Here is a 21205-nt window from a genome sequence, read left to right on the forward strand (position 1 = left end):
AAATACAGAAATATTTTATAAACGAACAACATCGTTACCAATATTTTACCTGACCATTACATGTTCTGTCGTATTGTCCTGTACTTAAAATATTCTGAAAAAGTTGTCCACCTTTGAAAATGAATGGCATTTGTAAAGAAATAGAAATAAACAATTGCTGAAAACTGTGTTCCACCTAGTTATGTGAAATTTCAACACTCGCACGCAATTGCAAATGCATCAAAACGAACATGTGTAACAGTTCTTTGAAAATGTGTAACAGTTCTTTGAAAATGGTGAGTTTTTATAGGCGTTTGATTGTCCAGAAGTGGGGCCCCTTTAGGCAGTCCTTTTCCGGAATTCAGTGTTTATATCAGTATACTGACACTTTGTTTTGTAGAGTAATATACACGCTATCATTACAAAAACTACAAAACAAGTGTCAGTATACTGATATAAACATTGAATTCCGGAAAAGGACTACCTAAAGGGGTCCCACCTTTGGACAGTCAAACGCCTTTAAAAACTTACCATTTTCAAAAGAACTGTTACACATGTTTGTTTTGATGCAATTGCAATAGCGTGCGAGTGTTGAAATTTGGCATAACTAGGTGGAACACAGTTTTCAGCAATTGTTTATTTTTATTTCTTTACAAATTGCATTCATTTTCAAAGGAGGACAACTTTTTCAGAATATTTTAAGTACGGGATAGTACGGCAGAACATGTACTGGTCAAGTAAAATATTGGTAACGACGTTGTTCGTTTATCAAAAATTTCTGTTTGGTGATAGTTTTCCTGCCAGATTGAAAGAAAATTTGATTTTTTTCTATGGAGTCCCAGATACGGGATGGAGATAACCAAACACCTTACATGAATCGTAACCGTCTTTTAGGATCTATGACATACCTATATATAGATTCATATTTAGAGGGCGTATATCATACAACCATTGGCTCCAACTAGCGGAGTACAAAAGATATTAAACTATAAAACATACCGACAAATAAAATTCGTCTCAAAAGCGGACAAAACATCGCTGGAAAATTGATTTGCTTTATACGCTATAGCTTAAAGTAAACAGTAGCACCAATTTCTACATAAATTGTTAGTTATCTAAAGCTGATCTCTTACTGAAAATTTATGTTTTGGCAGAGATATTAACTTCAACATGAAAATCCATTAACTAGTTTATAGGCAACATGTTTATAACATTATTAATTTGTTTACGTAATCATACTTCTACAAAATGGCAATATAACAGGTTGCCTCTTGCAAGTGTTCTAGTCAATACAACACATCAACATGTTCGAGTTGAACTGCAATTTGTTAATATGATATGCCGCCATTACCCTATGTATAACTATGAAAATGATGCTTATGTTGTTTACATGATGTAAACCTAAGTTGGAAAATAAAGTTTGAGTGTTTTGAATAAATAGTAGGCATCTTCAGAAACAAAACAAGTTACGAGATCAAGATCCAGACTTGAGAACCAAATAAATTTCACAGGTAGAGGTTTGCCTTCTATGGGGGCAAGGGACAGTAGATTTGAAAATTCCAAAAATCTGCGTTGATACCAGTGCGAAAAAAAAAATCATACAAAATCCAAATTTTGAGAATTGAACATACTTAGCACTGCATTATGAGATATTTTTAGCCTTCCGATTCCGTTGTTTCTGTTATAAAAACGAGTAAAACGCCGGTTACAGGACACTAAATTTTCAGGCAAAAATGGCCCAAAATGCACATCTTGTGCGACCTGTACCGTTTTATCTGCAAATGACTGACCTAAAACACATGTATATTTTTAAAGCACGTGACCAGACGAAAATAATGGTGGGAAGAAAAGTGTCTAATGACCGTCTACTTTTCCGCAAATTTGAGTTGAATCTGGATGGATGGATGAATGACCGTTTCCATTTCATCTGAATTCCGTTACCTCAGGTAAGATTTTAGACCCGGCCGTCTACACGGAGTTAGGAAAATAGATTCAAGCACATATTCATTTTACACAATAACTACTCGTACGCAGGAATCGTCAGTTCTATAAACATCATAAATAACCAGTTGAATTTAATGCCTTTAAAGTGCATCTGTCTATTTTATTTAAAAACGTACCCTGGCCAAATACGTAACTGGCCCTTGCCACTTTAATTCTCCATTGTAATCATATAAGACAATATTTTCGAAATGAAGGAAATAGTAATTTGTATGAAATTATTTAGATCACACCATTGTCAGATCGTAGTGTTTTAAAACATGCAAACTGTACATTTTGCACTCAAACATTGAGAAAAGTGAACAGAAATAAATTATTCGACTCTCTGCGGAGATGACCTAAAGTACCATTATGAAAAAACAATAATCATTATTCGATCCGATTCGTAAATGAATTAGCAGAACGCGTGTTAGTTTATCTTTAATTCATTTATTGATACTTTCAAGAACGCCCTGTCAGTGATAAGATCTTGCAAGAATTAATCTTATGAATTGTGTGTATCCCTAAGGACAAACGTGTGTATTGTTCTATTCAGACACGGTAGTAACAATTATTTTAGGTTATACCTGTCATATAAGTCATCACAAATTCGCCGCTTATTGAATACTGGATGACTGAAAATCATAACTAGGTGATATTGAGCGTATTACGCGGGGAATTTAGACAATATTTAGACTGGCCATGTAACATACAAAACAGAAACGCACTTTTCCATCCGGGCTATCCATGACATGAAAGCAGCAGAGTAGTCTGCCCTTGGTATACTATGCAAACACTGATGCACTGCTCTAGTAAGGGCCCTTCTGGAATTTTAGTGAGAGAAGAGCGGAAATACGTATTTTTGTAGGTTATTTAATTTCCTCTGCAAATGTTTTTTTTATTCCCATTGCTTTATGTTTTTTTCATTCTATTACTTCATTACTTCCGAAGTTGTTCTTTGCTTGGAATATGCTTGAATAAGAAACATTTTTTTTTTTTTTTTCTTTTTGAGTGACGAGATTATTTTTTCTAACAATGGCATCATTTGTATTGTTACGACCATTACTCGTTTAATTCGATGATTTAGGTTTTAATCTTACTATTAAAAGATTGAACTCATTATGTGAGGAAAACATTCAATTTGGTTCTGAAAGCCCAGTTGCCATTACCACTTGGCAGTTTATGCAATTATGCTTGAATACATTTCTAGCTTTTACCAAAGGTTGCTTGCGTTGAGTTAGGTAATTTCATTTATTTATTTAATTAAAGATATTATGCATTTCATTTCTGTCTTATTCATTGCCCAATAGGGTAGAATTGGTTTTACCTCCCTTCAAAGAAATCAACAACATTAAACCACATTTGTGACAACAACATTCCAAGAGAAGTAACTAATTGTTCAGGTATGTTTTAAAATATAATTGTGTTAATGAAACATTATATTGTAATATATATATACTAAAATATAATGTTCCATTTACACAATTATATTTGGGCAATTAGTTATATTTCTACTAAAATATAATGTTCCATTTACACAATCATATTTTAAAAACTGTCTGAACAATTAGTTACTTTTCTTGGAATGTTGTCACAAATGTTATTTAATGTTTACTTGTTGACGGATATTTGAAGCAACCCATTGTCTGTATATTTCTATTCGTAGCTGGCCTACTTTGCGGTACGTGACTCTGGCTGTGTTAGCTGTACTCGATGCTTTCATGGAGTCTACTCTTAGCTTCAATATTTTGATTGTTTTGTTGTGTGTTAAATATCTTTATGATTTGCCAAGTAGTCTTAATGTGGTTTCGAATAATCTGATATAGCGTTGACACATATCCTTTCTTGGAATATACACATGATCAGACAAACATAAATTTAAAATGAAATTGTAGGATAACACTCGGAGTAACTGAATGCCAACAAGAACATTTTTTTATTGTTTATAACCGCAACCTGGAATATATTTGCATTCATAAAATTAGTTTAATGAACATGTTGCCATACTGCTGAAATCAGATGTCGTAAAGAAATACATAAAGCAATTGCCTCCATCAAAATGTTTTAACTAACTAGGATTATAGAGAAACGAATACATTAACACACTGGCGGCCAGAATATTATCTGCAGATTCTACGCTACCACAATAGCTGTAATTATTAATAAATCTTTTTAAGGAATACTAGTTTGATTAGTCAATACTTTACATGCTGTGATGTAACCACTCTGCAGCAGAAGGAAATAAATCATGTCGGGGTAGGGCGCTAAAACAATTGATGAATATTTTCTAGCCTCTGCAATCAATTCTCAATTTTTGCACTATATTATCATGTAATAAATGTCTTTTAGTGATATGAAACTTAATAATGGCATTTTTGATGATTTAACTGTAAATTCACCACCTCATCTCATTAATTACTTTAATCAAGTTGAAAATTAACAAGACAATTTTCTCACAGAGTTAAAATCTACAGAGGTTTTCATTGTCCCACTTCATTTACCTTATTTTTGTAACTTGTCTTGGAGTAAAAAAGGCAGAAGGGCGTATAATGTGTCAAGCTATTTTTATATGTCAAAATCTGTGTTACAAAAGGCTTTGATCTTCCGAAGTATGAGCAAAGTCTAATTTCTATATATCTATATATATACATAGCAGTTAGCGGGTACATGTATATATACTGTTTTCAGTATATGTGAATTGGAAGAATTTATTGTGCGTATGGCTTTTACAGTTTTGCGCATATTTTAAGGTGTTTTGGGAAGATTTTTAAAAGTTGCATATCTGAACTACTTAAAGCGACATCGCATTATCATAAAATCAGAATCAAACTCGTGATTTCCATCGTAAGACTAAGCGTCACAACGACACACTTTTAGGTCACATCTTGTCTGTTTCATGGTTCTCTTAAGTGACGTTGTAAAATCTGCATTTGAGGAAATTTCCTATTTGAAAAACAAATGACTTTCCCATGGCCTCACATAATGAAAACTTACTCGATAGTCAGTTCAGGAACTTACCAAGCGGATTATCCTATCATAGATATGAACTGAAATTTCTAAGATCAAATCAAATGCTGCATCAATTCCAACGTTACAGCACTGTATCATTCAGAATGTTATGAAGAAACGACTGGATGGACTTCTTACTGCACTACTTCTGACTTGATTAATTCTAACTTCATTACTTCTTACTTCTGACTGCATGACTTCCAACTTCCAAATTACTTCCTTATATATGATAAAGCTTGAAACTAAGAGTAAAGATGTTGGAAGATAGAAGTGAAGTAATGAAGTTGAAGGGTAGAAGTAATGAAAGTTTAAGCTAGAAGAAATGACGTTAGAAGTAAAGAAGTGGAAAGTCAGAGACGCCGTATAGTAAAGAATAAGAAAGTTAGAAGTCAGAGGTTATTAAAGTTAGAAGTCCCCTCCACGATGAAAATGTATCTCTGTTCAAAGATTTTGTATTTTCACTAGCTTATGGAACTATACCGCACGCGTGTTGTATATCTGTATTCAAACTGAGTATATTTAATGCACGGATCGCAGATAAACCCCATAGATTTGCTATAGACAACGAACATACAAGCGAGAGGTTGATAAGAAAATTAAACTAAATTATCATTGTACAGCCTTTGTGTTATTGTGGCTGATTAATTGTCTGATATCAAAGGAATAATAGTGATTTCTAAATTATACTTCCTATTATTGCTGTTAAAATTAAACAGCTTGAGGAGATAGAGACCGGATAAATGAAACTTGTGTATATATATTATAATAGTGGATTTTATAACAGCATAAATTAAACAAGGTAAGACCCTTTATCAGTAATATTTACAACAATCTCTTTTCAAAGGTAAAATAAATATTTCAACAGTATAGAGTAAAATAATCAAAAGAATCAACTTGCGATAAAAATCAAGTAACTAGAGAGAAGGTTAAATAAACAGAAATAAACCAGTCAGTCAGACTGTTATTCCTAAATCGCGGTTTTGTATTATTTGGTGCCGTGATGACATATAGTATACAAGCGTTTGTGGATAACGTTCCACTGTGTCGAAATTTAAAACGATTAAACTTGTAAAAATGTCGTACCTACCACTTAACTGTTCATGTGTGATTTTGAACGTTATTAATAGTAAAGCGGTATTTCAAAAGGACAAAAGTACTTGCTACAATTACTATTTCTCAACACGACACGGCAGACGGTATAATATGTACGGACTATCTTATTACGGTAGACAGAATTTCTTTAGACCAATAGGATTTTTTTTGAAAACGAAAGTTTCATAGAAATACAGTCTTACACGTTTTGTTGTGTATTTCATAAAAACATATAATCTTGAAATATATCACTGGGATGTGATACGAACATAGTCTTCTTTTCAAAATAATACATGTATGCTGCAACATCTCCAGAACGAATACCACTGGGAACAGATTCAACAGCAATAGAAACAATTCCTCTCTCCCAACATACAGACTTTAAAATATATAAAACCGTTTGGTAGGACTAGTTTCAAGTAGACAATTATTTGACAGCAAGGCAGAAGGAGTTTAAACGACATGTAAAATCTTGCTTAATAATTTTCTGTTCAGTGACGTTAAAAATTTGTTTCGTGTTATTCGACATGCAAACAACAGCTTTAAGATACTCAAAACAAATATTGTATCATAATTCATCTTCCCGAATTGATATTGGTCTGCGGAATATAATACTCTTTTACATATTTATTTCTATGGACATTTCGTTAAGAAATGGCATACACCGCCTGTGTTATTACAATTGCTTGCAGATTATAAGTACCTGTCCACTTTCCAGTTTCAGTACAATAGTGGTGATTTCCAGTAAAGTTATAAATTCCTGTTTATTAAATTCAATCAGATAGCTTCTATGTTAATACGTCTTTAAGAAATGCATAACTGCTAACAGATGTGTGCAAGTTTTACAAATTTTGAATTAAAATAATTTGTTTTATAGTTAGTTTTGAAGTTTTAATCTGTGTATAGTTTTTATATAACCAAAATCATTCCTCCCTGCCTTAGCAAGTAAAGACTTTCTTTTATTTTAACTAATCCGTTTGAATCGAAATGATATATATTTTTTATATTCAAGAAGTGCACGTCTATCTGCGTATATTATTTTATCTAGTTCAAATAACGTTAAAGTCATTCAGTATAGTAACTATCTAACGACGTTATTGCATAACCAATCATAGAAGACATTTTTCTTATTCTTAATATTTTCTAAATCATCTGTTGAATGTCAATAATTTGTTGCTTATTTAAACATTAATCGATTCATAACATTGATTCCTCCTTTTCTTATCCTGTGATGTCAGGTTGATGATTTTATGTTTATATCATAATGTTTCATTAATGCTTTTTGGTCTGAATATTGTATTGCGTCATCATAAAGGTCAGCATTTCCGCTAAAATTTCTTCGCAGACAGTAGAATGTAACATTTCAGCGATATGAGGCATTAAGATCTCCAGACATGTATAGAAAGGAATATTTATTACATATCTGACATTTCATTTTCAATCATTTCTTATCCATAATTATTACAAAAACATGACTGCATTGTTGCACACATATTTTGCCAAACAGTAAATATTCGTCCTATTCGGTGAGCTGTTTGTTTCACTACCGTATGAAATATGCAGTTTTTGACGAACGCACCAATGTCAACGAATTTTCTTTGCATTTGTTTTTTGTGCTTGATTTACATATGCCATCCATGAAAATAACATCATTCCAGTCAAGTTTAGACACCAGTTAAAAGGAATAATTATACTGTAGTAATTTTAAGTGTAAAAAAAATATGTAAAATACGAACTCATTTTAAACCACATTCATTAATGTTACCTACTTAAAGAATTACCATATTGATTTTTACGGAAATTACTCTTACTTCTTATTTTCGAGGCATCTCCCCTCTGACATCCAAGATAATATGTATATACGATGATTAGTCACTACATGACGTCTTCTGTGTGTTTCTTTTTAAAGAGGAAACATCTTTTTGTCTTTCCGTTTTTCACATTCATGCATGCATACTTTGGCTGTACTGGTCAATGTGTTCCTCACATTGCTCTTCAGACGATTGAGCCTTGGATTCGAACCTGTTATACTCCTTTCTGAGAGTTTATGACAGTTTATGAGTTTTCGTGCCTTGATGTAAAAAAAACAACAGTTTCATATAAGGAAATTCATCACACCCACATGTTCTTCTCTGCTATCAGTGTGGCCAAGTTACCAATATCCAAATTGCGCGGGGGACTTTTATACTTCATGTCTTTCTATTTTGGCAAGATGCGATATCTGGCTTGGGTAATCTCTTTTTGTTGCTACGACACTTGAGTCGTTTAGTTTAAATGCAGACGGTAGGATGTTTTCAACGTCCTTTTGATCCCGCAAAAAGACTGTAACTGGTCTAGATTGATCACGTCTCGGGGCTCCTAATTCATTCGCACCTTGAATGAAAATCCCTCTTGTGTAAACTTTTAGGTTATCATGCAAAAACTACAATGGTCGTGCAGTTTTCCGATAAATATACATCTGGGTTCAATTGTTCCTTCAGCTGTGGGTCTTGGCATCAATATACATACTCTTTGAGTTTTCATCCGCTGTTTTGTGTGTGTGTGTTTTTCATGTAGAATAGACTGCACATTTTTGTGAGTTTACAATTCAAACAAAGTGAGGAGTGTAACTTTCATTGCTTGGATTTCTGTTTTATTAAAATGTTAGTTTTGTCAGTTTTAACATGGTGAAAAGTATAAAATGTTTAAACTGTTATGCGGTCTTTGCCTTATCTACCTTGTTTATCAGCCAAAAACTACCAACATTCACCATCAGTGTCCGCGTCATCAAAACCGCCGCAGTTTTACCGCATTATCTCGATAGACCTCATTTGAAATGTTTCGTTTCTTTCCCCATTTCAGTGAGCCGGCACTTATAAAACTGGTTCTATGTTGAAAGTTATTCAGTAAGTTTCTTGAACGAAACATCTACAGAGCGAATATATACAAAGCAGCTTTACTCTGTATCACGTGTCAAAATTGAGTTCACTTGAATGTTTGTTTATGTTATAAAACATACCATTTGTTTACATATACACCGTGTGAACAAATTTGATTCCCAAGTAAGCTCTTGGAAGTGATATTATGGTCTTGAAGCTGCTTAAAGTATGTATTTGAACAGTGCGTGTGAGCACAATCTGCATGCATTACTATCATGTACTTTTAAGCAGACTACCCATAAAAGACACTCCTCAGTTTCCGAGTGATTACGTATTTTCATTCAGGCATTTTTGCTTTCTTTGGACATAAATATAACTCAACGCATACATGGCTTTCCGATAAAGAAACGAGAATGTCACAATCTCATAAGGAGAAAATGTAATTTACCGCTTGTCACTGCAGGTAAACTACTTTTATTTTATCATTCGTTTACGTTATTGATCCTTACATTACAGTGTGGTCTAATAGGGTGTCAACGAACATGTTGGATTCACCAAATCCTTAAGGTTGATTTCGTTTAAGAGATCCAGATAGAGTAGAACAAGCTTTATGTATCAATGTTTTTACCTTTACAGACATCTGTAGATTTTTATCCCAATTTGAAAGAAAAATTGATTTTTTGTTCATAATTAAAACAAAAACCAATTTGGAGATTAGTGATGGAGATGACTTAACACCGTTCATGAGCCGTAATCATCTTTTGGGATCTATAACAGGCTTTAGTACGGATTCACATTTAGAGGTAGTATATTACTCAGCCATGGGGTGCAGCTTAAACAGTACGAAGGTCATCAAACTATAAAGTATACCGGCAAAGAAGTGGTCTCTAAAGTGAGTGGACAAAACCATCGGAAAATATTGATTTGCTATATACGCTATAGCTATTTGGTCATAGCACACAAAATGTATGTGTTAAAGAACTCTTGTAGTAAGTAGTAAAAGATAAAATGTAAGGGCAGATTTCCCGGAAGCACAGATCACTGTCACACCCTATATAGCTCCCTTTGCATATAGCTCCTCGGGGCACCTTTTCGTATATAGCTAATGCGGAGCTATATTCTCCGTATATAGCTCCCTTGTTAAAACTGGAGCTATAAACGGAACACCTGTAGCTTTGTTCCGTATATGGCTCCTCGGTTTTTCTATGCAACATGAACCACGTGGCTTATTTAGGACATTTCGTTATGTCGCGTTTTTAAAGACCAGATAGTGTCAAAATAGTTCACACATGATGCCTTAATTCTTATGCAAGGGTCATAACTAGTACTAAGCCAATATTTGCCAGTCAACATTTCTGGACAGTTTTGGGCAACTACCTTATTCCGTCAAGTTCGAATAAAAAATTAAAAATCTTCAGGTACACCTACTCAATGTTTGTTCCAAATTTGATTATTCTGACACATAGTACAGAAGGTGCGTGCCTGTCACAGTATGGTCGAGTATGTATTTGGACTACAGGTTCATAACTGCTACACCAGATACAAAAACCCATGTTTCTAACTGGTCTAATTATATCCGTTTTCGGGACTATGTACCTAGGAAAGGCTCGACAAAATCAAATTCATAAATCCCCACCTGTCTCCCAAGTGGTGTGGGAAATCGCATATCCAAAAACACTCTGCTAAAGAAAATCATGTTTTGTATTACCCGAACACTACTGTTATAGTATTTTAATTTTTCCATGTAAAGGGAGTCGGGTTTGTACATGCTTTGCGTTCGTATACAGCTCCTCTGTCCCAAGGAGCTATATACGAAAACGTGTTCCGAATACAGCTCCCCGGGGAGTTAAATCCGAAGGGAGCTATATAGGTTGTGACAGAGCACCCAAAACACAGACATAGAGTCATGCATCTCAAAGTAGGCCCACAATATGAAAAAGCTGTAACGGAAAAATATTGTAGACGGGTTGCTTCAAAAATCCAGCAATAAGTACATTATAAATATATTCCAATTTTTACATAAATAATTGGGTTTATAAAGCTGAATTGTTATTGACAGTAACATACTAAATTCAGCAATCAAATCCCCTAAATAGTTTATAGACAGCATGTTTATAACATTATTAATTTGTTTAGTACTTAATCGTAGTTCTACAAGATGTCAGTATAACAGTCTGCCTCTCGCAAAGTCTACGTGTAAGAGTATTTTAAATATATAGTAGACATCTTCGAAAACAAAACAAATTACGAGATTGAATGATCCAGATTTGAGAATAAGAGAGATTCGACTACAGTTATCCGTCCCATTCATATAAGACAGTATTTTGCGAAAACAAACAAAAAGTAACTACTATGAAAATATATAGATTACGCCAGTTTTAGATCGTAGTGTTTTCAAACATGCAAACTGCACATTTTGCGCTCAAACATTGAGAAAAATGAACAGAAAATGAATGGTTCGACTCCCTGTGGAGATGACCCTGACTCAGGAGATCTGATATTCAAGCAGGACAGTACCATGATTAATAATAATAATAATAATCTTTCTTCGATCCGATTCGTAAATGAATTAGCAGAACGCGTGTTAGTTTATCTTTAATTCATTTATTGATATTTCCAAGAACGCCTTGTCAGTGATAAGATCTTGCAAGAATTAATCTTATAAATTTGTGTGTATCACGAAGGAGAAACATGTTTATTGTTCTATTCAGACACGGTAGTAACAATTATTTTAGGTTATACCTGTCATGAGTCATCATAAATTCGTATTTGATGACTGAAAATCATAACCAGGTGATATTGAGCGTATTACGCGGGGAGTTTAGACAATTTTTAGACTGGCCATATAACATACAAAACAGAAACGCACTTTTCCATCCGGGCTATCCATGACATGAAAGCAGCAGAGTAGTCTGTCCTTGGTACACTATGCAGACACTGATGCACTGCTCTAGTTAGGGGAGTGAAGGGCGGAAATACGTATTTTCGTAGCTTATTTAATTTCCTCTGTAAATGTTTTTATTCCCTTTCCTTTATGTTTTGTTCATTCTATTACTTCATTACTTCCGAAGTTGTTCTTTGCTTGGAATGTGCTTGAATAAAAAACATTTCTTTTTTTTTTCTTTTTGAGTGTTGAGATTATTTATTTTTCTAACAATGACATCATTTGTATTGTTACGACCATTACTCATTTAATTCGATGATTTAAGTTTTAATCTTACTATTAAAAGATTGCTTCCGAGGGATCTACTTTTCCGATTTTATTTACTATTAAAAGATTGAACTCATTATTTGAGGAAAACATTCAGTTTGGTTCTGGAAGCCCAGTTGCCATTACCACTTGGCAGTTTATGCCTGCAATTATGCTTGAATACATTTCTAGCTATTTACCACAGGTTGCATGAGTGAAGTAATTTCGCACTTAAAGATATTGTGCATATCATTTCTGTCTTATTCATTGCCCAATAAAATAGAATTGGTTTTACCTCCCTTCAAAAAAAAAAATCAACAACATTAAACCACATTTGTGACAACAACTTTCAAAGAGAAGTAATTAATTGTTCAGGTATGTTTTAAAATATAATTGTGTAAGTGGAACATTATATTTTAGTATAGTTCAGGTCTGTTTTAAAACATAATTGTGTTAATAGACGATTATATTTTAGTATATATATATATATATGACGGATATTTGAAGCAACCCATCGTCTGAATATTTTTATTTGTGGTCGGCCTACTTTGCGATACGTGACTCTGACTGTGTTAGCTGTACTCGATGCTTTGGTGGAGTCTACTCTTAGCTTCAATATTTTGATTGTTTCGTTGTGTGTTAAATACCTTTATGATTTGCCAAGTAGTCTTAATGTGATTTCGAATAATCTGATATAGCGCTGACACATATCCTTTCTTGGAATATACACATAATCATAAAAATGGAATTGTAGGATAACACACGGAAATAACTGAATGCCAACAAGAACATTTTTTTATCGTTTATAACCGCAACCTGGAATATATTTGCATTCATAAAATTAGTTTAATAACATGTTGCCATACTGCTGAAATCAGATGGCGTAACGGAATACATAAAGCAATTGCCTCCATCATAAAATCTTTAACTAACTATGATTATAGAGAAACGAATACATTAACATACTGGCGGCCAGAGTATTATCTGCAGATTCTACGCTACCGCAATAGCTGTAATTATTAATAAATATTTCAGAGGAATACAAATTTGATAAGTCAATACTTTACATGCTGTGATGTAACCACTCTGTAGCAGAAGGAAATAAATCATGTCGGGGTAGGGCGTTTAAAACAATTGATGAATATTTTCTAGCCTCTTCAATCAGTTCTCAATTTATATTATCATACAATAAATGTCTTTTAGTGATATGAATCTTAATAATGGCATTTTTGATGATTTAACTGTAAATTCACCACCTCATCTCATTATATACTTTAATCATGTTGAAAATTAACAAAATAATTTTCTCACAGAGTTAAAATCTACCGAGGTTAACATTGTCCCACTTCTTTTGCTGTATTTTATGTAACTTGTCTTGAATTAAAAAAGACAGAAGGGCGTATAATTTGTCAAGCTATGTTTATATGTCAAAATCTGGCTTTTTTATCTTTCGAAGTTTGAGCAAAGTATAATTTCTATATATATACGTAGCAATCAGCAGGTTTATAGACTGTTTTCAGTATATGTAAACTGGAAGAATATATTGTGCCTATGGCTTTTACAGTTGCGCATATTTTCAGTGTTTTTTGGGAAGATTTTTAAAAGTTGCATTAAAAAGTTATAACCCAACTACTTGAGAACACATCGCATGTTTAATGGTCAGTCCTTTTACAGTTGGACGCAACGCTATCCGCATTGATTGTGTCCAACTATATAGGGAGAGAACTGCATGATAGGAAGCTCTTCAAGTTAGCTTTAATACTTGTTTTCGGGCCTGTTATAGTTTCTCTACTTGCGAGTTTGGTTCTCTTTGTTTTCTCTTATTTAACTGTATACGTGCATTGTTCAGGTTTTCATATTATGTTCTTAGTTAACATTAGCTCGAAATTCACCACGCTGGGATATTTTTCATTCACACTGGTACACCTGTGAAACATGGTTGAAATAAAGCCGGTTTTAATCACCGGTGTTGCCCCTTGTGCTTGTTCTGTTCTTATCGACTTGTTTTACTTTGGAGTTTTTATGTGTTTGTCAATCGTATATAAATTTATTCAATAGCCGCAATGGGATATATTTTTCGTTTTAAAATTGGATTAGCCTTTCAATGTGTCTATTCACAAAGCGGCCGTTTTCGATAGGATTGTTTACTACATTTTTGCTCTGATGTTCAGATAATGCCTCCTTCAAAAGCATGTTTTTAAAGTGTTTGTATTCATGTTTCTAAATGTGTAAATGTTTTTGGTACATGTGTTACAAATTGTTAAGAAGTTCATATCCATTCTGAAAGATCTCTACTTCTACTTTCGCTACCTACCTAAAGCCTTAAGACTTATTAAACATCACAAAAATACATAAGGCACACGCACACAGACATAATTTTAAATGACAGCTATCCTCGAGAAGTGTAGTAAATATTGACAAGATTTATTCTGCGGAAAACAAACATTCCCAAGCTAACAGGCGTCCCAGGAAGCGCAGCAAAATTGCTGAGAACAGGGTTACCTGTGTAACAAAAAACCTGTTTATATGTCAGCTCAATCACTAGTCTGACAAGTTTTAATCGAACGGATTTTTCATGGGCAAATTTAGTGTAGTGACAGGTACATTCGTAGAGGATAGATCGTTTACAAAAATTCTCTCCCACCCTCTCCAGATTCACATTACCTTAACTTTGTTGTTTTAACACATTTCTGCCGTCAAGTTTAATATATTTCAGGGTCACAATGGTTTACCATGCCGTAGGACCCTGCTACTGGCAAATTTACTGCTGCACCAAACATGTCACGCCGCTTTCGTAATCTACGGTATACAATACTTTTCCATTGGAGAACAAACTCTTTGCATTGTGTGTGTATAAACTCAAGTTTGCTTGTATGCTGCTATTGGAACATTTAATCATCATTGAACAATACGGTTGAATAGAACCAGCTTGATTTTTTAAACTATTCATTTATAAACATTTCGAATGGTACGACGTTTGCATAATAGGTGTATGTGTATATAAACTTAATTTTATTAGTGTCGTGACTTAAATGGCGCTTAAAAATTGGCAAACTTTATTCGAGGTACAGTAAAGAAAGTCTTTTATATCAAATGGTTTGGCTTAAGTCAATTCTAATTTCATTTTAATTTCGTCCCTGTTGTGATTGTGAGCAATATTTCATGATTCACAAAATATTTGATTGTTGTATACTACGGCAGTATCAAAAATAAAAGTTCACTTGTCTAGGTTGACCTTCTCGTATCTGCAACCTCGCGCTCGGTAGGTCATCTCTTATTATTAGTGTTATTGGGCGGGCGCCCTTTAACCATTAGAGGGGGCCTTGACCATGTGGTCGGCCATCCACCGGGTCCACGGATCGACTGTGTCTTATATAAATAGGGTTGTTCAACTTACCGGCCATACGATTATTAGTGATCAGTCGAAAGTTGCATTTAGTATATGTAGGTCCGTACATATTGTATAATTTGTGGATCACTTTGCTACAAACCTCTTACACTTGGGTTATGTTGAAACAGACATGTAAATGCCCCCTGTTTTTAGCTCACCTGAGCAGGTGAGTTTTTGTGATCGCTCGATGTCCGGTCTCTTTGTCGTCTGTCAACATTTAGCATGTGTATACGATAGAGGCTGTATTTTTCAACTGATCCTCATGAAATTTTGTCAGAATGATTGCCTTGATGAATTCTAGGATAAATTCGAAAATGGGCCATCTGAGATCAAAAACTAGGTCACTGAGTCAAATAAAAAACACCTTGTGTATGCGATAGAAGCTGTATTTTTGTTAATTGATCTTCATGAATTTTAGTCAGAATGATTGCTTTGATGAAATCTAGGTCAAATTTGAATAAAGGTCATCTTGGGTCAAAAACTAGGTCACTAGGTCATATCAAAGAAAAAGCTTGTGTATGCAATAGGGACTGCATTTTACACCGAATATTCATGAAATTTGATCAAAATGTTTGTCTGGATGAAATCTAGGTCAATTTCGAATGTAGGTCATCTGGTATCAAAAACTAGGTTACCCAGTCAAATTAAAGAAAAAACCTTGTGTACGCAAATAGGGGCTGCATTTTACACTGGATAATCATAAAATATGGTCAGAATAATTACCTTGATGAAATCTAGGTCGAGGTCAAATACGGGTTATCTGGGTTCAAAAACTAGGTCACTACTTCAAATCAAAGTAAAACCTTGTGTATGCGATAGAGGCTGTATTTTTCAACTGATCTTCATGAAACTTTGTCAGAATGATTGCCCTGATAAAATCTATGTCAAGTTTGAAAATGGGTCATCTGAGGTTAAAACCTAGGTCACTAGGTCAAATCAAGGAAAAACCTTGTGTATGCAATAGGGACTGATTTTTACACTGGATTTTCATAAAGTTTAGTCAGAATAATAGCCTTGATAAAATCTAGGTCAGTTTCGAAAATGGGTCACCTGGGGTCAAAAAATGGGTCACTAGGTCAAATCAAAGATAATACTTGTTTACACTCAAGATTTTTGCTCCAATTTTAATGAAAATTGGTCAGAATATTTGTTTCCATGAAATCACTAGGTCAAACATGTTTACACTGTTATGGTGTGTTTCTCAGGTGAGCGACCTAGGGACCTTGGTCCTCTTGTCTTATGTTTCCAGTCTTTTGGTTAGCTCAGTCAATCGCTTGGATGGATTATATTATTTATTGTAGCATAGTTTGCTATTACCCTTCCCTCGCACTTGGTGCGAGCTTGATGCACGTTTTATTGTGTTCCTATATTACAGTAAAACATATCAATATTTCATTTTGTTTTGTGCGTTGGTTTTCCAAAAACTTTCTAAACTTACACCGGATCCTATTTTGATCTAAGTGTTATGTTTCATTTCGTATTAACTTAACTTAGTAAGAATATTGTTTGTTGAAATATCATCTCCTATCATAGAGATCTCTGAGAGCATGTTCGCCTCGTTTCTCATTAGTGAGATTTACTAGAACCTACAATATCTTATTAGGTCTAGTATAGTCTGCGCTTATTTTCATAGTTTTCTACACTTTCGTGCTGCTATGTTGCTTCCATTCATCTTTAATATTTTCTCATCATTTTTCTATATACCATGTTATATATTTACAATATGCCATAATTTTCATTTAGAATTTATAATAAATAAAATCTGGAAAGTAGATCCCTCGGAAGCACCGAGGTCACGGCCTTATCCCACATAATCTTGTTTAGTTGTTGGTTATATTACTTGGTAATTTACCCTTGTCTTCAAAAGTGATGAGCTCCCTTAACCAACTTCACTACTAAAACATGCTTGAGATATCGAATATCATAGGAACATATTTTCGCTCCTTCCCATTAACAAATGCAGCCAGACCCACACTGTATACAACCTCTTAATACCGGCTTACAAAAGTCACACTTTACCTATCTTTAAAGACCAGCTTTTCACAAAGACCAGCATTTTCAGTCACCAAGGGAGGTTTTTACACTCGGGTTTGACTGTATATATATAAATATTCTAGCACCCACCATTAATTAATTTATCTGATTTAGACTATTTACAATGTATGTCTACATACTGTGGATATGGTATGATCTGCACAACATTATTTCATACCAGCCTTCCTGAATTGGTATGTTTTCACTTACCACGTTCTTTAATATTTGTTACTCATATATAGTTTCTGTAAAAAGGTAAAAAGTAAATACTGCATCATTTTATTGTTTTGATAATGCAGTCCAAATAAAACATTCTGGATAACACAGAATCACACACGGAACCTATATACGGAAAACTGTACCACAATTAAATTAAAAGTCTTGTGCGAAATGATAAAACAGAAGTGATACTATATTTCTAGAGTTGAAATATAATACCAAAAGCTGTGTGCGTCAGAAATTTTTTCAAGTAATATGATAATAAAATCAGCATCAAATTCGTGATTTCCATCACTTGTTCTGCTTTGTAAGGCTAAACGTCACAACGACACACCTTTAGGCCACATGTTGTCTTTTATGATTTTCATGGTTAACAAATGTCACAAAATAATGCACAGGGGCCTTTGCATTATATTTGACTATATGATGAAAAATTGACAACTTACAAACGTTTGTAAAATCTGCATTTTAGGGAATTTCCTATTTGAAAAATATGTCTTCAAATATGGTTACTTTCCCATGGCCTCACATAATGAAAACTTGCTCGAAAGTCAGTCCAGAAACTTACCAAGCAGATTACGCTATCATTGATATGAACTGAATTTTCTATAAGATCAAATCAAATAAACATTACAGCTCTGTGTCATTCAGAATTTTATGAAGAAACCACTGGAGGGACTTCTTACTGCACTACTCCAGACTTGATTAGTTCTAACTTCGTGACTTCTTACATCTGACTGTATGACTTCCAACTTCCAACTTACTTCCATATATATGGTCAAGCATGAAGTTAAGAGTAAGGATATTGGAAGTTAGAAGGGCAGTAATTGGTAGATGGTAAAAGGGTAGAAGAAATGGAAGTTGCGTAGAAGAAATGAAAGTTTAAGTTAGAAGAAATTACGTACATGTGCTAAATAAAGAAGTGGAAAATCAGACGTCGTGAATTAAAGAATAAGAATGTTGGAAGTCAGAGGTTATTGAAGTTAGAATTCCCCTCAGGGGGCTTCCCTAACTTTGCATCCAAGGTAAGAACGTATCTCTGTTCAAAGATTTTGTATTTTCAGTAGCCTATGGAACTTTACCGCACGCGAGTGTTGTATCTGTATTCAAACTGAGTATATTTAATGCACGGATCACAGATACATCCAAGAGATTTGCTATAGACAACGAACATACAAGCGAGTGGTTGATAATATAAATATATCTGTGAATTAAACTAAACAATCCTTAGACAACCCTTTAGTTATTGTGGCTAATATATTGTCTGATATCAAAGGAATAATAGTAATTGTGATTTCTAGATTATACTATTTATTATTGCTGTTTGAATTGAACGTGTGCTTGAGGAGATAGAGACCGGATAAATGAAACTTGTGTATATATATATATTATAATAGTGGATTTTATAATAACATAAATTAAACAAGGTTAGACCCTTTATCAATAATATTTACAACAATCTCTTTTCAAGGATAAAATAAATATTTCAACAGTCTAGATTGAAATAATCAAAAGAATCAACTTGCGATAAAAGCAAGTAAATACAGAGAAAGTCAAAATACAGAGTTTAAATAAACGGAAATAAACCAGTCAGTCAGACGGTTAGTTCTAAATCACGGTTTTGTATTAAAGGGATAGGTGTCGTGATAACATATAGTATATAAGCGTTTGTGGATAACGTTCCATTATGTCAAAATTTAAAACGATCAAGCTTGTAAAAATGTCGTACCTGATACTTAACTGTTCATGTGTGATTTTGAACGTTATTGATAGTAAAGCGGTATTTCAAAAGGACAAAAGTCCTTGCTACAATTACTGTTTCTCAACACGACACGGTAGACGGTATAATATGTACGGACTATCTTATTACGGTAGACAGAATTTCTTCAGACCAATAGTATTTTTATGAGAACGAAAGTTTCATAGAAATACAATCGTACACGTTTTGTTGTGAATTTCATAAAAACATATAATCTTGAAATATACTTCTGGGATGTGATACGAACGTAGTCTTCTTTTCAAAATAATACAAGTATGCTACAACATCTCCAGAACGAATACCATTGGAAACAGATTAAGCAGCAATAGAAACAATTCCCCTATCCAGAAATAAAGAATCTAAAATATATAAAACCGTTTGATAGGTACAAAAGTTTATGGTAGGTTGTTACCTCAGCTCGGACTAGTTTCAGGTAGACAATTATTCGACAGCAGCAAGAAAGAGTTTAAACGACATGTAAAATATTGCTTAATAAATGTTGCTTTTTCTCTTAAGTGAAAATATTTTTGATTTATTAGACATGCAAACAACAGCTTTAAGATACTCAAAACAAATATTGTATCATAATTCATCTTCCCGAATAAATTGGTCTGCGGGATGTAATACCCTTTTACATATATCTTGCTATGGACATTTCGGTAAGAAACGGCATACAGCGCCTGTGTTATTACAATTGCTTGCAGAACGTGCGCTTCCTTTCAGAGTATAAGTACCTGTCCACTTTCAAGTTTCAGTACAATAATGGCGATGTCCAGTTCTGAATTTTATTAAAGTTATAAATTTCTGTTTATTAGATTCAATCAAATAGCTTCTAGGTTAATATGTCTTTAAGAAATGCATAACTGCTAACAGATTGTGCCAGTTATACAAATTTTGAATGGAAAGAAATTGTTTTATTGTTAGTTTTGAAGTTTAATTTGTGTATAGCTTTTATATAACCAAAATTATTCCTTCCTGCCTCAGCAGGTAGAGACTTTCTTTTATCTTCTCCGTTTGAATCGAAATGATATATCTTTATCATATTCAAGAAGTGCATGTCCATCTGCGTATATTATTTTTATCCAGTTCAAATAACGTTAAAGTCATTCATTATAGTAACCATCTAACGAAGTTAACCAATGATAAAAGTCATTTTTCTTATTCTTTATCTTTTCTAAATCATCTGTTAAATATCAATAAATATCAAGAATATTTATTACGCATACCTGAGATTTCATTTTCAATCTTTTCGTATCCATAATTATTACAAAAACATGACTGCATTGGGGCATACGTATTTTGCCAAACAGTAAATATTCGTTCTATTCGGTGAGCTGTTTGTTTTACTACCGTTAAATGAAATATGCAGTTTTAGACAAACGCACCAATGCCAACGAATTTTCTTTGCATTTGTTTTGCTTGAGTTACATATGCCATCAATGAAAATAACATCATTCCAGTCATGTTTAGGTACCAATTAAAAGAAATATAATGTAGTCATTTTTTAGTGTAACAAATTCCGTTGTAAAATATTAACTAATTTTAAAGCCACATTCATTAAGGTTACCTACTTAAAGAACTATCATGTTGATTTTATGGAAATTACTCCTACTTCTAATTTTCGATGCATCTCCCCTCTAACATCCAAAATGATATGTATATACGGTGATTTGTAACTACATGACGTCTTCTGT

At 33.6% G+C, this 21205-nt stretch overlaps 1 protein-coding gene across 2 annotated transcripts in view; it reads left to right on the forward strand.

The window, feature by feature from the left end:
* LOC123566115 (immunoglobulin superfamily DCC subclass member 3-like) overlaps positions 1-21205 on the forward strand; it is a 171653-nt gene that overhangs the window by 14986 nt on the left and 135462 nt on the right. Inside the window, exon 1 of one of the 2 annotated variants that reach the window (XM_045359980.2) lies at positions 5511-5767. The exons of the other annotated variant lie outside the window; for it this stretch is intronic. The gene's annotated coding sequence lies outside the window, so the exon portion shown is untranslated. Of the gene's footprint in view, positions 1-5510; positions 5768-21205 lie in introns of those variants that run through there. 2 annotated transcript variants of the gene reach the window in all.

The sequence above is a fragment of the Mercenaria mercenaria genome, chromosome 8 (genome assembly GCF_021730395.1).
Source record: "Mercenaria mercenaria strain notata chromosome 8, MADL_Memer_1, whole genome shotgun sequence".
NCBI classification, from domain to species: domain Eukaryota; kingdom Metazoa; phylum Mollusca; class Bivalvia; order Venerida; family Veneridae; genus Mercenaria; species Mercenaria mercenaria.